Source organism: Carassius carassius, chromosome 39 (assembly GCF_963082965.1).
Source record: "Carassius carassius chromosome 39, fCarCar2.1, whole genome shotgun sequence".
In the NCBI taxonomy this organism is placed as follows: Eukaryota; Metazoa; Chordata; class Actinopteri; order Cypriniformes; family Cyprinidae; genus Carassius; species Carassius carassius.
In genome coordinates this window covers 4,791,268-4,810,417 of record NC_081793.1, presented here as the reverse complement: position 1 = coordinate 4,810,417, position 19,150 = coordinate 4,791,268, and positions in this window count along the sequence as shown.

Sequence of the window (19,150 nt, the reverse complement as noted above, 5' to 3'; positions counted from 1 at the left end):
GACATCCAAGACATAGGTGACTTCTTCTTCTGTAGAACAGTAAGGACAATTTTATTTTTATTTTTTGTTAAACTGCGGTCTTTGGTGTTTTAAAAAATACAAGTCAGTGACTACCTGCATTTAAAAAAATATATGAAAAAAAATATAAAAAGACATATATAAGCAAGTTTGTTTACATAATCGCACAATGACATCACTTACACACAATTTTATCATTAAAGCACCCAACAATGACGTGAATGTTTTGCATGTCTCAAGCATTTAGAGTGAATAAACTAATCTTAACCAACTCACCTTTATACACAAACCATGAGAAACCGTTTAAATGCTTGGTTCATTCATGCCTGTATAAGCGGTTTATCAGTTTTTCAGTTTGAGTCGGAATTTCTGGAGTAACTGTAGTGCTAAATGAGTCGGCAAAAACTGGCATCACAGAATCCTACATGTCAGTATATTGGCTCATTTCCAGTGACTGTTTTGAGTAATTTGGAGATCTGTGCTGCTCAGGACAACTGGTTCATTCGTTCGATACGTTCACGAACTGGACATCACTCCAAGCCATTTGCCTGAGGCTATGATTTGCAGGTGATAATGTCTTAAATAATGTTCAGTTTCTGGCACAGACTGGTCATTTCGCTTTCTAAGACCCCAATATATTGTCAAGAGCTAAAGTCATTAATTTTGTCTGGCCTGTATATGTGCTTTTTTCAAAGTGACAGAAGCCACTGTCTTGCATTTTATAAATCACCAAGAACCTGAGGCCTGAGTGAATTAAAAGCTAATTTTCTTTTTTTGGAGGGGTGAATTATACTTTTAAGAAAGCTAAATTTGACACTGCTGCTCTTCACATTTGAGTGAGACACATTTGCCACATCTCTGTTGCTCAGATAAGTGTGTGTGTGTGTGTGTGTGTGTGTGTGTGTGTGTGTGTGTCTGTGTGTGTTTTCTCTAATTGAGTCTTCATTAAGATAAGTCTTTGAATCTAGGCATCACTGTACAGCCACCCAAATTTGGCACCAAGTGTATGGAAGGTTCAAGTCATCTTGCAAAGTTAGGCTCAGTGTCCTGTTTAGTTAATCTTCTGTTGTGATCATTAATATTTATATTTGATAATTAACAAGGCTGATTCAAATAAAACAAACTGCCATTTCACCAACAGTTCCACTTAAACCCCAGGCATTAAGTCCAAAATTAGTAATATAAGGACTAGTATAAAGTATTTCATTGCAAATGATCAGATGTACAAGATCCGCCTGGTAGATAATAAATAAATAGACAAACAAACAAACAAACAAACCCATATTGCATTGGAAGGGTTGGGTTGACAGTATTGATTTATGACTGTAAATAACCACACAGAACACTCTAGCAACCGCACAGATATGTGTTAAGAACTTTTCAAAACTTCCAAGCATAATGGACGTGATTTTCGCTGACTGTGAGAAAGACATATTAATTTTATGTGTATAGTTCCAGAGGAATGATCCAGACTGAGCTTGAATGTTGGGAGCAGTCTGACTTCTGGAATGAACCATGTGCATTATTATACTCCAAAGGACAGGTCAGAAGCAGATTTATTAGCCAGAAATGAGGGACTTCATGCTTATTTGCACAGTGCCGGTGATCGATGGAGTGACTCGGTGGGCCGTAGCGAGTGTGACAAAGGAACCCCGAGTTAAAAGAATACAATATTTGTCATTTTAAGATGATGGGCCAGCCAGTTCACAGCTCCCAGGCAGCAGTCTCCCCCTCAAATGGCTCACATTTATATCCCCGCAAAGCAGTGAGATCTCCTGAGTGAGATGATTAATGAGTTTGGGAGCTGCTCTCATAATTCCAGCTTTCTTTGTGGTCTGTTCAACTGAGCTTGACAAACCTGATGCTTGATGCTTCTGGAAGCATGCTTTTATCATGTAGCATTTTTTTTTCCAGAAGGAAATGAACAAATAAAAAATAAAATTAATGACCTGTATCTTCTAAGATACTATATTGAATAGATAGAATGTTGAGCAGTTGGTGTCTATCAGTGTTTTATTAAATGTTTTGCCAGGAGAGTGTACTTGATAATGTCAATGCATATTGTTAAAACAACAATTATGATATTATTGTAGACAATAAATGTTGCACACCCCTGATGGCTAGATAGATAGATAGATAGATAGATAGACAGACAGACAGACAGATAGATAGATAGATAGATACTGATAGGTACTGTTGATCACAGATCATTTGAAAAGCTTCAGTAACATTTAACAAGCATTTACAAAAGCCATAATAAAAAATGTAAAAAAAAAACATAAGGCAGCAGAAGATTTATATTATGTCAGTTTGGTGTCTCTCATGCCACAGCAACCATTTCTTGACATTTTCTTATCACTGAACTCAAATGCGAAAATATCGGCTTTCAAGAAGGGCCAAGTGCTCTATTATTGCTTTTATTGTTCTCAGACTTTGGGCTCTGTGTCTCTGCTGATATGCTGCGCCTGTGGAAAATATATCAGTAGTGAGGACAGCGAACCATTTCCTCAGCCTCTGGGACTTTAAAAGTGTATTTCTTTCAGACTACAGCAACACCATAAGCTTTTGTGCCTCCAGAGCTGGGAATAATTTACATTGAATTCATGTAAACATATATTTACCTCCGCAGATAGTGTGCAGCATTGCATTTTAGAGCTGCTCTGCATATATTATTTAAGAGAAAAATTAAGTTTTAATCACAGCACTCAGGGAACCTTTATAAAACAAAAGCATTGCCTATATAATGCTAATGTATGTGCTTAGTACAAAACTCAAATTACTGAATTTTACTTCATGAAAGATATGTATCCAGACCAGTAAATACACTGTTGAATTTCAGAAGTATCCAGATTCCAGTAGTTTACAGGATGCAATTGACCCTTCGCAGGAAGTGTGATTGAGATATCTTCTGATGTTCATTTATGTTTATTTTGTTGTATATCTAGTAAAGAGAAACAGGTGATCTTGGCACTTAGCACTTGAACTGAGGTGCTACGGCGATCTGTCATGACACATTAAAGAGCCAAAAAAAAAATGATTTATTGTTTTAATTTCCTACAAAATGCCAAAATTTGAAAGCTGAGACTTTTTCATACCAAAAATAACCCGCTCTGTCATGTCTCTCAGCACATTGTCAATGTCCTCTTTGCTCCGCAATGCATTTTTCACTGCATAAAAACATGATATGTGGCGTGAGAGTGCCATGGATTGTCGGGCATAGCTACAGTAAAGAAGGGGGGCGGGTCTTTGCAAAGGGTCACTTTAATATTTTGTCTCTATGCATTTGGAATCTATTCCAATTTTCATAGTGTTGTGTACCTGGGTGTTAATCATTCACATAACAATATTTATTTCCTGTTGACAAAAAATAAATCAAATAAATTATAATAATAATAAAAACTGGAAAATACCATGCAAATTTTAAACATGAAAAAAAAGATACACTTCTAAAGTGAATTTCTTTTTCTGTGTCTGTTTTTGCAACACATTTTTGTTAGAGACTGGCTTTCAGATAATGTTTATAAATGTAAATGTAACATTTTGGCATAACTTAATCATATATACCTGCATCAAATTATATATATATATATATATATATATATATATAGAGAGAGAGAGAGAGAGAGAGAGAGAGAGAGAGAGAGAGAGAGAGAGAGAGAGAGAGAGAGAGACTAATTTTTTTTACATGTTTTCTCATGATTCATTATCACAAAATTAATTTTATAATAATTATAAGATAATATATGTATTTTTGTCCCCTTTGTTTTTATGGAACTTACATGGAAATAAAGTTGTGAAAAGTATTAAACATGATTAAAAAATAGTTACTCCATTTCCAAATTCAATTTCTTTTTCTCTGTCTGTTTTAGTAACAACCCTTTCCCCCTCGACAGCACTTTAGATGATGTTTATAAATGTCAATGTCATATTTTGGTATAATCTAGTTATGTATGCCAGAACTAAATTATACATAGAGCTAAAATGCACACTTTTAGATGTTTTCTCACATTTAGCTATGACTGAAGTTACCTCTCTCATTAATATATAGTTTTTCCCTTTTTGAATGGAATTTTCTTCTGAGAGTTGTGTGTAGAAAATAAATAAATAAAAATAATAAAATAAAGTTGTTTTGTTGAAATTTGGACTGGGATGTCTCAGGGGTCATCATTATCCTGACTGCTCTTGCTTTGCTGTGATGTGTAAAGTGTTTCAATAGCGAGTGAACGACTGGGATGAGCTCCTCTTGATGAATCCTGACCTCTGAACAAAAGCACATCACCGTAGCTGGTTTTACACAGAAAAAATAAACAAACAAACAAACAAATAAATAAATAAATAAGTAAAAACTAAAAATATTTAATTACATTTATGGAAGGTGTTTAGAATACTTTGTAACGGATGTGCAGGTCATCGATTCATGGGTTCTGAACTAATGAATCACGGTTCGTTGAATCTAAAACAATGCAAACCTAACACTTTTAACATTTTAAACTCAGGCATACAAATGAAACCTTTTTACTTTAAAATGCCTGGCCTGGCGCCAGCCTGGCTGGATTTAAATTATTTACGACACAGGATGAGACATTCCAAAGTCACGTGAGCAGCCTCAAAGGAGAAATGGACTCTCCTTTCAACTTACACACACACCCACAAATGTTTTATCTTACACTCATCATGTAAAGTCCTTAATAATATGTATTTTGAGTATGTTTGTGCGTTGCATAAATGGTTAATCCTTGTTATGTGAAGAGTATAAGTTGATACTTAAGATTTGGAAATGTTTCTCCTAATTTTAATGTTCTCAAATAGAATCATGAGCTGTAACCCAACTCCTTCAGAGGTCGTAAAACTTTATGACCTAACAAACAGGACAGGAAAGCTAACTCTTAGAAAGAGAATAGTACCCTGTTATTTTCTAAATGAATTTTAAAGGTATAGAATGTATCTCTTTTTGTGCTTAGATGTCTCCCCATTCCAAATTGGAGTATCTGCAATTTTAGCATGTGTTAATCAAATTTTAAATGTGTGTAATTCTGCATTTAAAACATAACTTCATGTTTTGATCATTTATATATGTCACTTTTGGTGTCTGCTTAATCGTCATGCTTTGACGAACTCATTTATCTAAAGCAAATTAATGAAAAATGTATTTAATCTTGAATTACGAACTGGCAAGAATATCACTGTTGAAATCTGATAAACCCTAATTTATTAGGGTGGGTGTTTCCACAGAGACAAATTAACCTTTTCCCGCTTCAGATTGCGGACGTTCATTGGTTGTTCACGCGAACAGAGGCGTGAACCATTTCAAGCCATAAGAGCTGACCCCGGAAGGTCCAGCCTCTCTCTCTTCTCTGGTCCTCGCTCTTCTCTTACGCGCTGCTCATCCCTCTGCACGGCCTTGGGCTGCGCTCCTATCGCCGTCCCCCTCAGCACAGGGGCTGAGAGGACAGCCATTCTCATGACTCCTTCGAAAGCTTTAGTTTTCGTTGTTTTGTTTATTTTCTTTACTAAGTTTATTCACCTATTCGCCTCTCCACACGAGGAAGACGAACTCTGAATCATTGCTTTCTTTGAACCTTCAAATATCGCGCGATTCCGCAGCAGCCCGGACACAGAGAGGACAAGCCCAGATTGACGCACGCTACACGCCCACGCTGCTTTCGCATAAACAAAGAGAACATTCAAGTATCATTCTCTATGGAGAAATTTAAATGCTGCTAAAAGTTTGTCTATGATTTGAGTTCTATGTTGTCTCTCAAGGGTTAATGTCTGTTGGTTTACATAACTGTATTCTCTCATTTATCCTCTTTCACTCGCATTCTCTCCCTCTCCCTCATTTGGATTTCGTTATGTCTTGATATTCGATATTCGATATTGTCGTACGCGTATTTACTCTGTATAAATCGTAGTTGATGTATTATTAGTTGAATTATTAAATTCCATATACTCCAGATTGTCTGTCTAAGTTGCTCATGTTACGAAGTCAATGAAATGCCGATCTTAGCTACAAAGCTCATTTGTTACTTTTAAGTAATATAAATTTTATAAGGACAGGAGAATGGTTTCATGGCCAGAAACTATTCATCCTGGAATTATAAGAAGTGATAGCGTTACTGAGAATTAATAAAACAAATCTTATGGCCGTTTGCCAGACGAACCACGTTTGATTTACATTAATTTCTAGTAAAAGATATCACAATAATTGATATGAAGAATAGAATATTGAAATATTAATGAGTAAATTACAGTGCCTTGTGATGAGTTATTAATATATACAATTTACCTATTTTTCATCTTCAATAATTTTAATGCAACTGTAATATGATATATATATTAATCATATTCCTGATTAATTACCCAAATTCCCTATATATCATTTGAGTTAATTATGTACAACCCAGTGCGGCTACAACTTCCTATGGTATTTAGGTATTTAAGAGCTCACAATTAGTTTTTTGCAGTCTAGTAATGTTTGTGGTATTTCAGTTGAATTATATTTGCTTAGTAGCTTGTGAAGCAGCTGTGCAGGAAACACCGATTGAATTAAAGCTCAAGATAAGACACCCAAGCTAGGCTTGCTGCACAGTTTGAAATCATATTTAATTCTCCTAAGACCTTTCTATGACATGAACATTTAAAAATGAAAACTGTTGCCCATTTCAGAACAAACCCAAAATCTGAAAATATATCAGGTTTCATAGATATAGATTCAGTCAGGCCCGATATATATGCTGCACAGCCACATAACGTGTAACACTGCAAAAGTTTTAAACACTAAAGACATGTTTTACAACTACAGTTTGTCTTTAAAATAGTTTAGTGGAAGAATATTTAATCATAATTCTGAATTTATATCATAATGATCATATTAACATTGGTGTATGTACCAATATATCAAAGCATATGAATAAACATCAAAGATTAGTGTATGCCCACGCTACTTAAATGGATGCACTTAAAAGAAACAGAATTAAACAACTAATTTGTAGACATGAATCAAACATGATACATAAAAAATAAAAAAATAAAACTCTGGAACACAATATAACATTCAATAACAGTCATACAACCTAAAATACAATAACCATCTTCTGTTATCTGATTAATAGTTTATTCTTTTTCTTTAGGTTTAACCAAGTAGCTTAACTTCAGACTGAAGCTTTATCAAATAAAGACTCGGTTATGGAATTTTAGAAAACTTTATATACTGTATAAAGAAATTTTAGAGCTATATAGTTTTCGGTATTAGTTTATTAGGCTGTGATATTTTTTGGGATGAAAAATAGATGAGCTTTGTTGTGAAGTATGCATGAGACGAGAAAAAATATTTGTATTTTAATTGATGTTTTACTTTAAACTTACAAGAGAACCAGCTGACTTACCCCTGGTTGAGAATTACTGCTCTAATGAATCAAGATAAGAAGGAAATTGCTCACTAAGGTTTGTTAGAGTGAGAGAGTGTTTGACCCTCTGGCTATTTGACAGCTCTTTGATCTCCACATTGTCATTAAAGTGGTGTAACAGCAAATTATGCAATTTACAGCCTTACCTTAAACACTTATGAGCTGGACAGCAAAACTGATGACCTCACACTATTCCATGTTGCTGATTTTGGCATTTTCCAAAATGCTGCGCTGATACAGTAAATAGCTGCCTGTGTCATAAGCAGTTTTCTCATTTCATGTAAAGCACAGCTAATTATGACTGCTAATTATTCAGCGCAAATGAAACTATGAGCATGCAATGTCGTAGTTATGGTTTCAGTTAAGTCATGGATAAACAAAAAGACAAATAAACCTTAAAATGCTGCTATGTAAGTATGTTATGTATGGGTCAGATTTAAAGTACCCCTTATTAGGCCATTTCCAATATTGCCTTTCATGCAGTGTGTAATGTAGCTGTCTTATGAATGTAAACGATCAGCAAAGTAAAGTGCTTGATAAATAAAGTTACTGTCTCCCAAAATATAATAGAAAATAGACTTTGTACAGCCTAAACGAGTAATTAGTAATACATTTGCATAATCCCCACCTAAGTTCCATATTGTCCGGCAGCGAACAACTTGACCCACCCACAAACACATAATTTTATAGATGACTGCTTCTCTAATCTTAGGGAGTAAAAAAAAAACGTGGGATTCACGTTTGCTTGCTGTTGAAAGATGGCTCAGAACCCAGTTTATTTGAACCAGCTGGTTCCACTGAATCACAAGTATGATAAACAATAGATGTTTATATTTTCTATCAAGCGTTCAAAATACAGAACTATGGCAATGGGCATATCATTTCCAACACAGCCAATCACATCAGACTGGGCCGTCTGACCAATCAGAACAGAGTAGGCTCACGGAAAGGAGGGTTTTAGAGAAACTTAATCTTAGAACTGTTTTGAGCAAATCTGAGGTGATATTAAATTATTTTGAGAAAATGAAAACGAAAACGAAACTAATCCTATTGTAGGAGACTCCCAAAACAATATTAGAAACCTTAAAAGTGGCATAATAGGGGCACTTTAAGAACATGTCTTTAACATGCAGTGGTTTTCGAAATTTCTTGGAGCACCACAGCACTGTCTCCCTCATCTAACACACCGGATTCAACTCATCAGCTCATTAGTAAAGACTTTAAGACCTGAAGTGGGTCAGAAAAGGTAAAGAGTTGTGAGAAAATACGATGCCTGTAAGATCCACGTCATGTTCAGCTACAGCAGCTCTTAAAGGTCCCGTTCTTCTTGATCCCATGTTTACACTTTAGTTAATGTGTAATGTTGTTGTTACAGTATAAATAATATCTGTAAAATTCTAAAGCTCAAAGTTCAATGCCATTGATGACGTTGATGTTTTATTTAACAGAATTTGCCTACATTGAACGACCAGTTTGAACTACATCCCTCTACTTCACTAAAACGGTTTTTTGACTAATCTCCACCCACAGGAATACACAAAAAAGGGGGTGTGGTTTTGTTGCACTCACACAAAGGAGGAAGAGTTGCGTTTGAAGAGTGTGTTGGTCGCCATGTCGTCGAAACGCTGTTATTTTCATCTCAGAGTCCAATCATCTTTGTTAGGCCTTCACAGGGACGCTGTACTTAGAGATCAATGGTTACAATTTATGTTTAACTCGTTTATGTTTATGTTAAACCGAAAATTATAATCCACATGTAAAACTATGTGCAGCACATTTTGCTGAGGACAGCTTCCTCAACCTCAATCAGTTTAATGCGGGATTCGCACAAAGATTATTCTTGAAAGATGGAGCAGTTCCCTCTTCGTCTGTAGGTGTTGTTTATGGACCACAACCGGTAGGTGTATCTTATTATTTAAGTTGGTGCGTTTAACAGTTTCTGTAACTTATTACACAAAGGGCAACGCTGTTTAGCTTTGTTAACTAGACGGTAGCGCTGTGCAAAAAAATCAAATGCGATTTCATGCGCATCTCGTCAGTAAATGCGTTCTGTGATAAGAAGTACATCTCCAGCACGTGCGTTCAGATCAGGATTGCCAGGTTTTCAAAACAAATCCTGCCCACTTGCTTCTCAAAACTAGTCCAAAACTAGCCCAACCGTGTTTCCAGGAGGGCAGCATGCGCTAAGCTGCTGTCGAATCAAAACACAGGAACCACTGGCACAATCAGAACTCGTTACGTATTTCTGAAGGAGGGACTTCATAGAACAAGGAAGTCATCAGCCCGTTTTTATGACAGTAAAAACAGCGGTATACAAATAAGTGAATTGTGTGAAAAATACTGTGTTTTTTTACACGCGAAACATGAACACATGTTATTTTGCACACTGTAAACACAATCAAAGCATCAAAACAACATGAAAAATGTGACCTTTAAAGCAGCCAAAAATATCTATATAACTTTTGTAACTTTAAGAATTCATCTATATTTAATTTAGAATTTAGTGTTTGATAACTATATTTCCTACTTGCTGAAGGACAAATTTACCTAAATACGACATTTTTTATAATGGGTTCACATGGAGGTTGTTTCAAGTTCACTTAAATTATAAGTTGTTATTTTTTAAAGTCTAAATATTAAAATTGATAGCTTTCAATTATGATGCAATGTTAAATGGCTATAGTCAATGGTTAAATATTAGGGAAAAAAATAATAAAAAAAATTCATAGAGACATCAGTACTATTGGTATCAGTGATACTCACCTTTAGTCAGAAAAAGATGCCATTAAACAAATATTTACAAAATTAACTTGCATATATGTTGTTTCTACATTAATTTGAAGATTGAATATGAAATTATTGCATTGTTAAAGTATATTTAAAAACTAACAATAGGTGGGATTGATCCTGATTAAAAGTAAAAAGGCAACCCTCTGATACACTGTACAGCATTACAGTTATATAAAATATAACGTTATGAGCCAAAACTATCTGCTCTGGAACAAATAATAGATTAATGAGACCAAAGACTGCCATTAGATTTACCCAAAACAAATTAAATCTCATGTTAAACAATTATAGAGACATCAGAGCCAGCTGCAAATTTCAGAAGAATTGGTCGAGGTGAGGCTGCTGACGCCCTGGAGCTCACAACTCCCAAAATGTCGCAGAGAGTTTTCAAATAGATCTATCTTTAAAAAAATATATAATATATATATATATATATATATATATATATATAAACAGTAAAAAAAACAGTATTATTTATAAAATTATAGTGGATTTGGGCATCCGTCATAATGCTCACTGCATGTGAGAAATACTGCAAGCGATTTAAACGGTGGAACTGTTGGAGTTCTGTTACAAAAACAGTATTATTTATAAAATTATAGTGGATTTGGGCATCCGTCATAATGCTCACTGCATGTGAGAAATACTGCAAGCGATTTAAACGGTGAAACTGTTGGAGTTCTGTTACCACTAGAACATTGCATGCCTGGAAAAGGCTCTCTGCCAATCAGATTTGAGAACCAGAATTAACTGTTGTGTATGTATATATACACACACACACACACACACACACACATAACAAAATGTGTATTTCCTCTTTTATGTTTACTTCATGATCCTCAGAGTCTTCTGAATACCATATTCACATTCTAATGCAGCTATGTACACATGTCTTATGGTCACCTGCACATGTGTGTCAATCATCCAGGAGCCAAGCTTACAGATCTGGGGACAGTTATGCAAACAGCGTGTAATTGGGTTTATTAATCAAATATATCACAGGACAAGCCCACATGCTCCCATGAAGGCTTTTTATTTACAGAAAAAGAACCTCCAGCGTATTCCTCCTTTGATCTCTGAATTGCTGGCAACACTTGATTTGCTGTGAATGAAAGCCAGTCTGCAGTGCCATCTCCCTCCACAACAGTCGCTCTGCCCATAACAAACCATATAAACCCCAACCCAGAATTTAATAACATTTTTCAGTTCCTTTTCAAGCCAGAAAAAGAATCATACTGTCATGTTGGTGCTGGTGTGGAGACTCGATTAGCAGGTCCTGCATATGTCCTTGCTGCTGTGGAATATTTGGAGAGCTCCACCATCTGAGTTCAAGACTGATTTACAGCGATGTAATGATATTGGCTATTTCTTTTTTTTCATTTCTGTTAAAAAACGCCATGAAACACAACTGGATTCTGTAATGAGCCGGTTTTGACTCTAGTCTCATTTTTTTTCCCTTCTACTCCTTATTTTGCTATTTTAGACTCAGTGGTTCGCTATCAAGATCAGCGCTCGCACTGATTAAGATGGTACCTGTTTCTTTTTATGCTCACTAGCCTCCCTATTTCTCTCTGTGTCTGTCTTGGCGTCTCTGCCAGATTATTGTGTTTCAGTGGGTGGCTTCCCGTATCTGAGACACAGGCTCGTAGTTACCTACTTCCAGTGTTTTGTTCGCCTCCAGGCGCTGCCCTCCGGACCGTACTGTCTAAGGGGTTGCCGCCACTCGCCTCTCCAGCTGGGCCTGTATCGTTTTCTGTACCTGAACCTGTACGCACCTCATGAGTTCATACTACTGATGCGCTACCAAGCCCCGCTAAGAAGCGGCAGACTGCCTGTGTTATTTGTGGACAATAAAGTCTTAATTTCGACATTCTTTGCCTTCTGTGTTCATTTGTTCCTGGCAGATTCTGTTACCTTTAATCTAAGTCGTGTAGATTTTAGGTCACAATATGTTAATGTGAAAAAAATATATAAGATAGACTGCATTCAGTGTAGACACACTGTGATTGTTACTGGAAATGTATAAATCTAGTTAGGACATGGTTTAATGCAGCATTTTTCTGCTTTTGGCAGGAAGGAGAAGTATGCTTTAGACAACAAACACTAAAAGGGTGTAAAAATGCATTAAAAATGATTTACAGTGCCACAACATTTTACCAGCCTTACTATTTCCCGATATTTGTTTCTCATATGAACAGACATCCTGGGAGAGCCATTGTTTTGAGCGTGCTCCCTCGCTCTATGATGAGAAAATACTGTAGAGTCCTGTTTTATTCTGCTAAGATTCCAGGTCTCTTTAGAAAACATAATGGAGACATTGTGTCAAGTGTCAATGCGCTGAATAACATTTTGTAGAGTTGAGCTCAGAATGACTCTTTGTTGGTGAGTCATAATGGGGCGGCGGTGTACTGACTGAGGGACTCTTGGGACAGTGCAAATAAATGCATACACTCCCAAAAGGGTAAGGAGGAATCGCTTGTTTCTCTTTGAAGGATGAGCAAGAATTTGCATGCTCTGCACAGCAGTCCTTATTTCCAATATCGAAACTGACTTGAACGAGCTGAAATATCCTGAGAGACCAACATTCATATTTATATACTTTCATTTTGTTGTTTTAATTACACTATCAGCCTTTTCTGTACTAATGGTTATTTTTACATTGATTGTGGTGATATGTAGTATAAACATTTCGATTCTGAGTTTGTTAAAATAATGAAGAGGTAATTGTTAATTATTGCATTTTTCGGGGGGGATTTTTTAGGATGTGGAGGGGAATGATGGGGATGGGCATGCAGCACTGCCATATTCCTGGTCTCAGACTGAGATGACCATTGTAATAAGATAGGCCATAGATTAATTTATTTATCTTATGAAACAATGCATGTATATCTTGAATGTGGAAATGTTCTTCCATTAAAAAGTATTTATTAACATCCTGACATTGTTTTTGGTCAAAATGACTCTGTTTACTGATGCTTCTAAATACATAAATAAATGTTCACTATTTGTACATCTGCACAGCCTTTTACCCTGAAATCTTTGAAAGATATTTTCTATTTTCAACAATGATACCATTGTTGAAAAAAATAATAAAATCAATCAATCAATCAAACAAGGGAAAAGCAGTAAAAATATAGTAAAAATAAAATCATATTAATGTTTATTTTTATATGTTGCTTTGCATACTTGTTGACACAGGTAAAATACAGAATAAATTATATACAATTAAATAATACTGTATATAAATGCTATGTATTAATAACTTTACTGATTAGGCACATATACATAATAAACTAATAAACAAATAAGTGACATGCTTCCTTTAAAACTGTATATTATTATAAATTACTTATTTTGATATGTATTTTTGCACACTTGTTAGGCCTTGAACTAATGGTTAACACCAGAAAAAAAATTATGAGAATAATTTATATGTATTTAAATTATTTGCATATTTATTTAAAATGATATTAGTTTGGTGCATCTATATGAAGTATATGAAGAAAAAAATATTTAAAAAGTTTGCATCTGAGTAAGATTTTTTTCTATTTTATTTTTCCTTATTTTTTTCTTTCTATTTTTCCCCTTATTTTTTTTTCAAATTTCACCTCTTAAAAATCATCTGTTTAAGATTCTTAAGATGAAAAAAAAAATCTATATTCAATAGGCACTTGATATTTAAATTAAATTTAAATATAATTTATTTTTTTATCATGGTACTGGATCGAAAATCATGGATCATTGTACTGACCAAATCAACTAGTAGTGAACATATTCATCTATTGGTTATTGCTTTATTGAATATTGTTGATGGATATAGAGCCTGACTCGTGCTCTAAATCTGGTTGTAAATGCAGCAATAGTCCTGCAATGTCGGTTGTGAAATTGCTGCTGATGTGGAAATGATGCTCTCTTTTTTTTTTTTTTTTTTTTTAAGTTCGGCTTATTCATGAAGGCTTTCAGAACTCAACCAATGATCTTTACTACTCTCTTTTTACCTGCTGTATCTGTGGTCAATACGCACACACACACACACACACACACACACACACACATGGCATTTCGATAGCTTCAGGTCATTTTCGCATGATGCTTTAACATGCGCTAAGCCCAAAAAAAAAAAAAAAAAAAAATATATAACATATAAATAAACTACAACTAAGTAAATGATCCTACCATCCCAGACCAACAGAACACTCCAAATACAAACAGATCAATGCGATTATCCACCCCCACGAAATCTAAGACAGTTTAACCTTTTAATTGATCATTGAATTCGCCTTCTTCAATTGAGCAGTTATTAGGACTGTTTCCACATCTGAATTATATTGGTTATGCCGGTAGAGGTCATAGAAATAGATTGTATCTATTGAAATTATCTGATTTATTCTCATTCATGTTTTGTGTCTGTTATGGACTGACTGAAACTCTGACACTCGGTTAGAAGTGACTTATGATGTGTGCTGGTAATCCCAGTTTAACCAAGATCATGGCTGGAGAGATCAATGCTTAATCTATGGTTCAAAGTTCATTATCGGAAGCTCAAAGAGGCACAAAGACAACAGAGCAGAATTTTAAAAAGATCTGGCTGATAGGAAATCCGTCTTAGTCTTGTGTCTTAGGTTAGAAGATGGTAAACACATGATGTGCTGCATTGCAGGGAGTTTTCTGTCTGTGTGCAGGAAGTTTCAAAATAGACACATGGCCTGAAATTTCAGTGATGATATTGATTAGAACAGGTATATGTATGTAATTAATGCAGTATTACACAAACAATGTTACTGTAAAAACTAATTCAATACTAGCTACTAATTACATCTTTAACAGTGTAATCAAATTACTGTACTAACTACACTTTCATTATTGTTTCATATAGAATTGTTCTACATTCTATACAGTATTTAATGCAATTACATAAAAAAAATAATTACAGAAAAATTAAGAGCAATCCCTTACTTTTCTCTTTTAAGGAAAAAGTAATTCAATTACATTAATTAACGGGATAGGTCACCCAAAAATGCTTATTACCAAATGATTTATTTACCCTCAAGCCATCGCTTTTCTACTCTCAGACAAATACAGTACTATTTGATTTATATATATAAAAACATGTCCTGGCTCTTTCAAGATTTGTCATGGCATTAAATAGAGGAAGAGAATTTGAAACCCAAAAAAGTACATCCATTTATCATAAAAAATGCTCCACACAGCTCTGGTAAAGGCCTTCTGAAGCAAAGTGATGCGTTTGTGTAAGAAAAATATCCATATTTAAAACTTTATAAACGGTAATCTATAGCTTCTGCTGACTGTCGTTCACGCATTCAGGAGAGTGTCACGTTCCAGCGAGGACAAAGGTGTAGTATAAGCAATTTTGCATTTTGGTTATGGAAATATCTGTCAATCAATCAGTCGATCAAGCGATCAATCAATCAATCAATCAATCAATCAATCAATCAATCACTCAATCACTCAATCAATCGATCAATCAAATCATTGTATTTATTTTATTGTATTTCTCTGCAGCCATCTTGGGCATGCAATCGCTATCTCCTTGAATGGGGAAACATAAAATTCTCCAAAACTGTTCACCAGGTCTATGATTAAATTTCATATTTGAAATCACCAATGAAATCTGACAACAACTGTCTCATAAATGAGATTTCTTTTGCTCAAAAAATGCTCAAAAAAAGCTTACTCGTCAGGCTTAGACCAGCCATTGCACATGCAAAGTCCTAGGTGCATGTCTCTGAACGATGACTGTTTCCATAACAACCTGGACTTCTAACATCAGCTGCAGTAATGCGAGGACTTTACGATTAGTCTGATAGGCTATTTTACTCGGAAGGTGTGGCTTTGTTCAATAGAGCGGCCATATTGGAGTTGCATTTTCCCCCCATTCAAAACTATATAAGCAACAGGTCTTGGGTATTCTATAGTCTTTGATCAAGGAAGCTAATACTTCTGACCTTAACTGTGTGTGTGTGTGTGTGTGTGTGTGTGTGTGTGTGTGTGTGTGTGTGTGTGTGTGTGTGTGTCTGTGTGTCTGTGTGTCTGTGTGTGTGCTCTTGTTTTTGTGACATATCAGGACACAACTCTGTATAACGACATGGGTATGACACAGGTATTACAAGGAGAGGGTGACTTATGAGGACATAACCCATTTCCCCATTTTTCAAAATGCTTATAAATCATACAGAATGATTTTTTTTGAGAAAGAAAAAATTCACAAAGTTTCCTGTGAGAGTTAGGGTTAGGTGTAGGGTTGGTGAAGGGCGATAGAATATACAGTTTCTACAGTATAAAAACCATTACGCCTGTGGGATGTCTCCACTTTTCACAAAAACAAACGTGTGCAAAAATTGCTTCTTGAAATTGTCACTTTTAGGGTACAAGCCGAAACGCGCTGTTTATGTGTAAAACGAGCTGGTGCTCTTTCCTCCTTTCCAGTGTTGCCAAGTCTGCTGTTTTCCCATGGAATTGGGCTACTTTAACTCTGTTGCCGCGGGTTAGAGTCCTGCATGGGTCCATTTTTGGAGACCCGCACCCGCCCCTCATTGCAAAGTTCAGCACCAGATCTGACCCGTCACCTGTGATAATATAAAAATTAAATCCGCTCTTGCCCAGACTCGTTAATATTTGGCCTGTTACCTGATCCGCGCCCGCGATAAATCACACATGCTAAAATCATTCCAATTAAAGTGCTTTATTTTTTATCTCACACCACATCTCTCAACATCACGACAGTGTCATTAATGTGCTAATGAAACGAAAGTGCACTTTGTTTTGCACCATTCAACTATTGTTTTGCAACTATTCAAGTAGCCTACCATCGGCACCTAAATAGGCTATGGAACCTGATAACTATACGCAAATAGACCTATTAATAAAAAAAAAAAAAAAAAAAATAAAGAACAAGAAAAAATACAACCTGAGCCTGTCGCTCACAAACTATGCATTTACTTTCTGCGCAGGGAAAGGATATCGTCCAGAGTCCCACGTTTAAGATCCATTCTCTGTTCTTGAATTACAAATCCAGCTGTCGCAGTGGTGGTGACGTGATGGATCAAATGTCATATCGTTGTTGCATATGTGTAATGGTAATTTATACATACAAATATTGCACATATTTTTCATCCGCGCTACTACCTGCGGGTACCCAACCCGTTGAAGGACTCTACCGCGGGCTGCTTTTCATGTCCATGGGATGGTTTTGTTTGCATAACGTTGTTACAGTGACAGTGTTACTGACCTCACACATTGCTTCCAAATGCAATTTTTACCTACCACATTCCTATTCATCGTCATTCTGGTAGCATGTTAAGGCAGCATTAGTGAAAACAGGCATTGACCATGGTAGCTTTAGCAACATTAGCCTTACAGAGAGCCAAGAATCTCTTTTAGAAAACAAAATATAATGTGTGATGGTTACTTTGTCTGGATGTTTGCACATGAAGCAGTGGTATCGATCCCTCTTTCAGAAGCGATTTTTGCACTACTCCAGCACTGAACTGACCCTCGTTTGTGAGGTAGGCGAGTCCAGTGTAAAATGTTATCACAAAGTTCTGTTCTTTTTTTTTTTTTTTTTTTTTAGGACAATTCCTTCAAAAATGAAATGTAACCACCGTGTCCTTATTAATCTGTGGAGACTCCTACAGTATGTCCGTTGATGCATCCCTACACACATCACTTTTAATGGCTCTTTGGAGCTGACATTGTATCTCCAGTAGCTACAGCAAGAGAACAGTAATGGCAGACCGCAGCTTCTCATTCAGGCCTGTGTATCTGATAATATGGAAGAGAGCATCACAAATGGGTGGGACTTTCACCGACTATGTCATCATAGTCTGGAAATGCTGGTGTGGAGAGACATTTTACGATTTTTTGGAATTACAAAACAATGAGTGAGTGGATTTTCACTATTATAGACTGTTTTTTTTTTCACACACTGCGATCACACAACTGTGTCCAAACACGTTATAACAGTGATTTTAGCATTCTATGGCACCTTCAACAGTTTTTAAGGTAAGAAAGTACTTGTTTAGACTTCAAATATGCAATTTGTTGTTATATCGGCACACACACACACACACACACACACACACACATATAAATTTATATTTATAGTTATACATATATTATGGATTTCATACTAGACTTCATTCTATGCCACATCAGTGCTTGACTAGCTTGCATTTTAATGTACATTTGAACTACATCCTATTCCGTGTGTGACTCAAACCTTGTGTGCTACATAAAATATAATTGCTTTTTTATTTTTTATTTTACAATGTAGATCACATGACAGCAACATTCATCTGTGCACCAGGTGTTCAACAACAGACACTTACTCTTCTGTAGTTAATGCTAAGAGACAATGAACTTGTTCAGTGAGTAAAATCTCATTTCATCCATTCTGTTTCGACCTGCCTCATAAGACAAATTTAAGGCTTGAGGGAGTTTGCAATGGTCTGGAGGACCCAGCAATGGCTTTTTTATTTCTTTGAAGGAAATGAGCTCTCAGATTAATTGAGCTTGCTAACATTGGGTTGATTTTTAAGGTGGATCTTCTGTTGAAGAACATCAATCTGCTTTTCTAATGGGATCAGACCATGTGCTGTGTTTTCTCGGTGAATCAGTGCTAGTGGAATATACTGTTAAAAGGATATATGTGTTGTGTTACAGATGACGTAGCCAAATTGTCTCTTGCCTAAATGCTTTTGCAGATCAATGACATTTGTTATGCTTACAGCTGGCAGGGACTGACAGGTAATTAAAAATAAAGCAAAAATGGGTTTCAGGGCCATATAACCAATAATTCCTCATTATCTCCTCAAAGCAGACATTAACACAGAGAGGGAGAGGGGAATTTGTAGAGCACTGGTCATCCAGCTGAATATCAAGCTCATTTCAAGATGTTATAGGGAGATGTACATAGC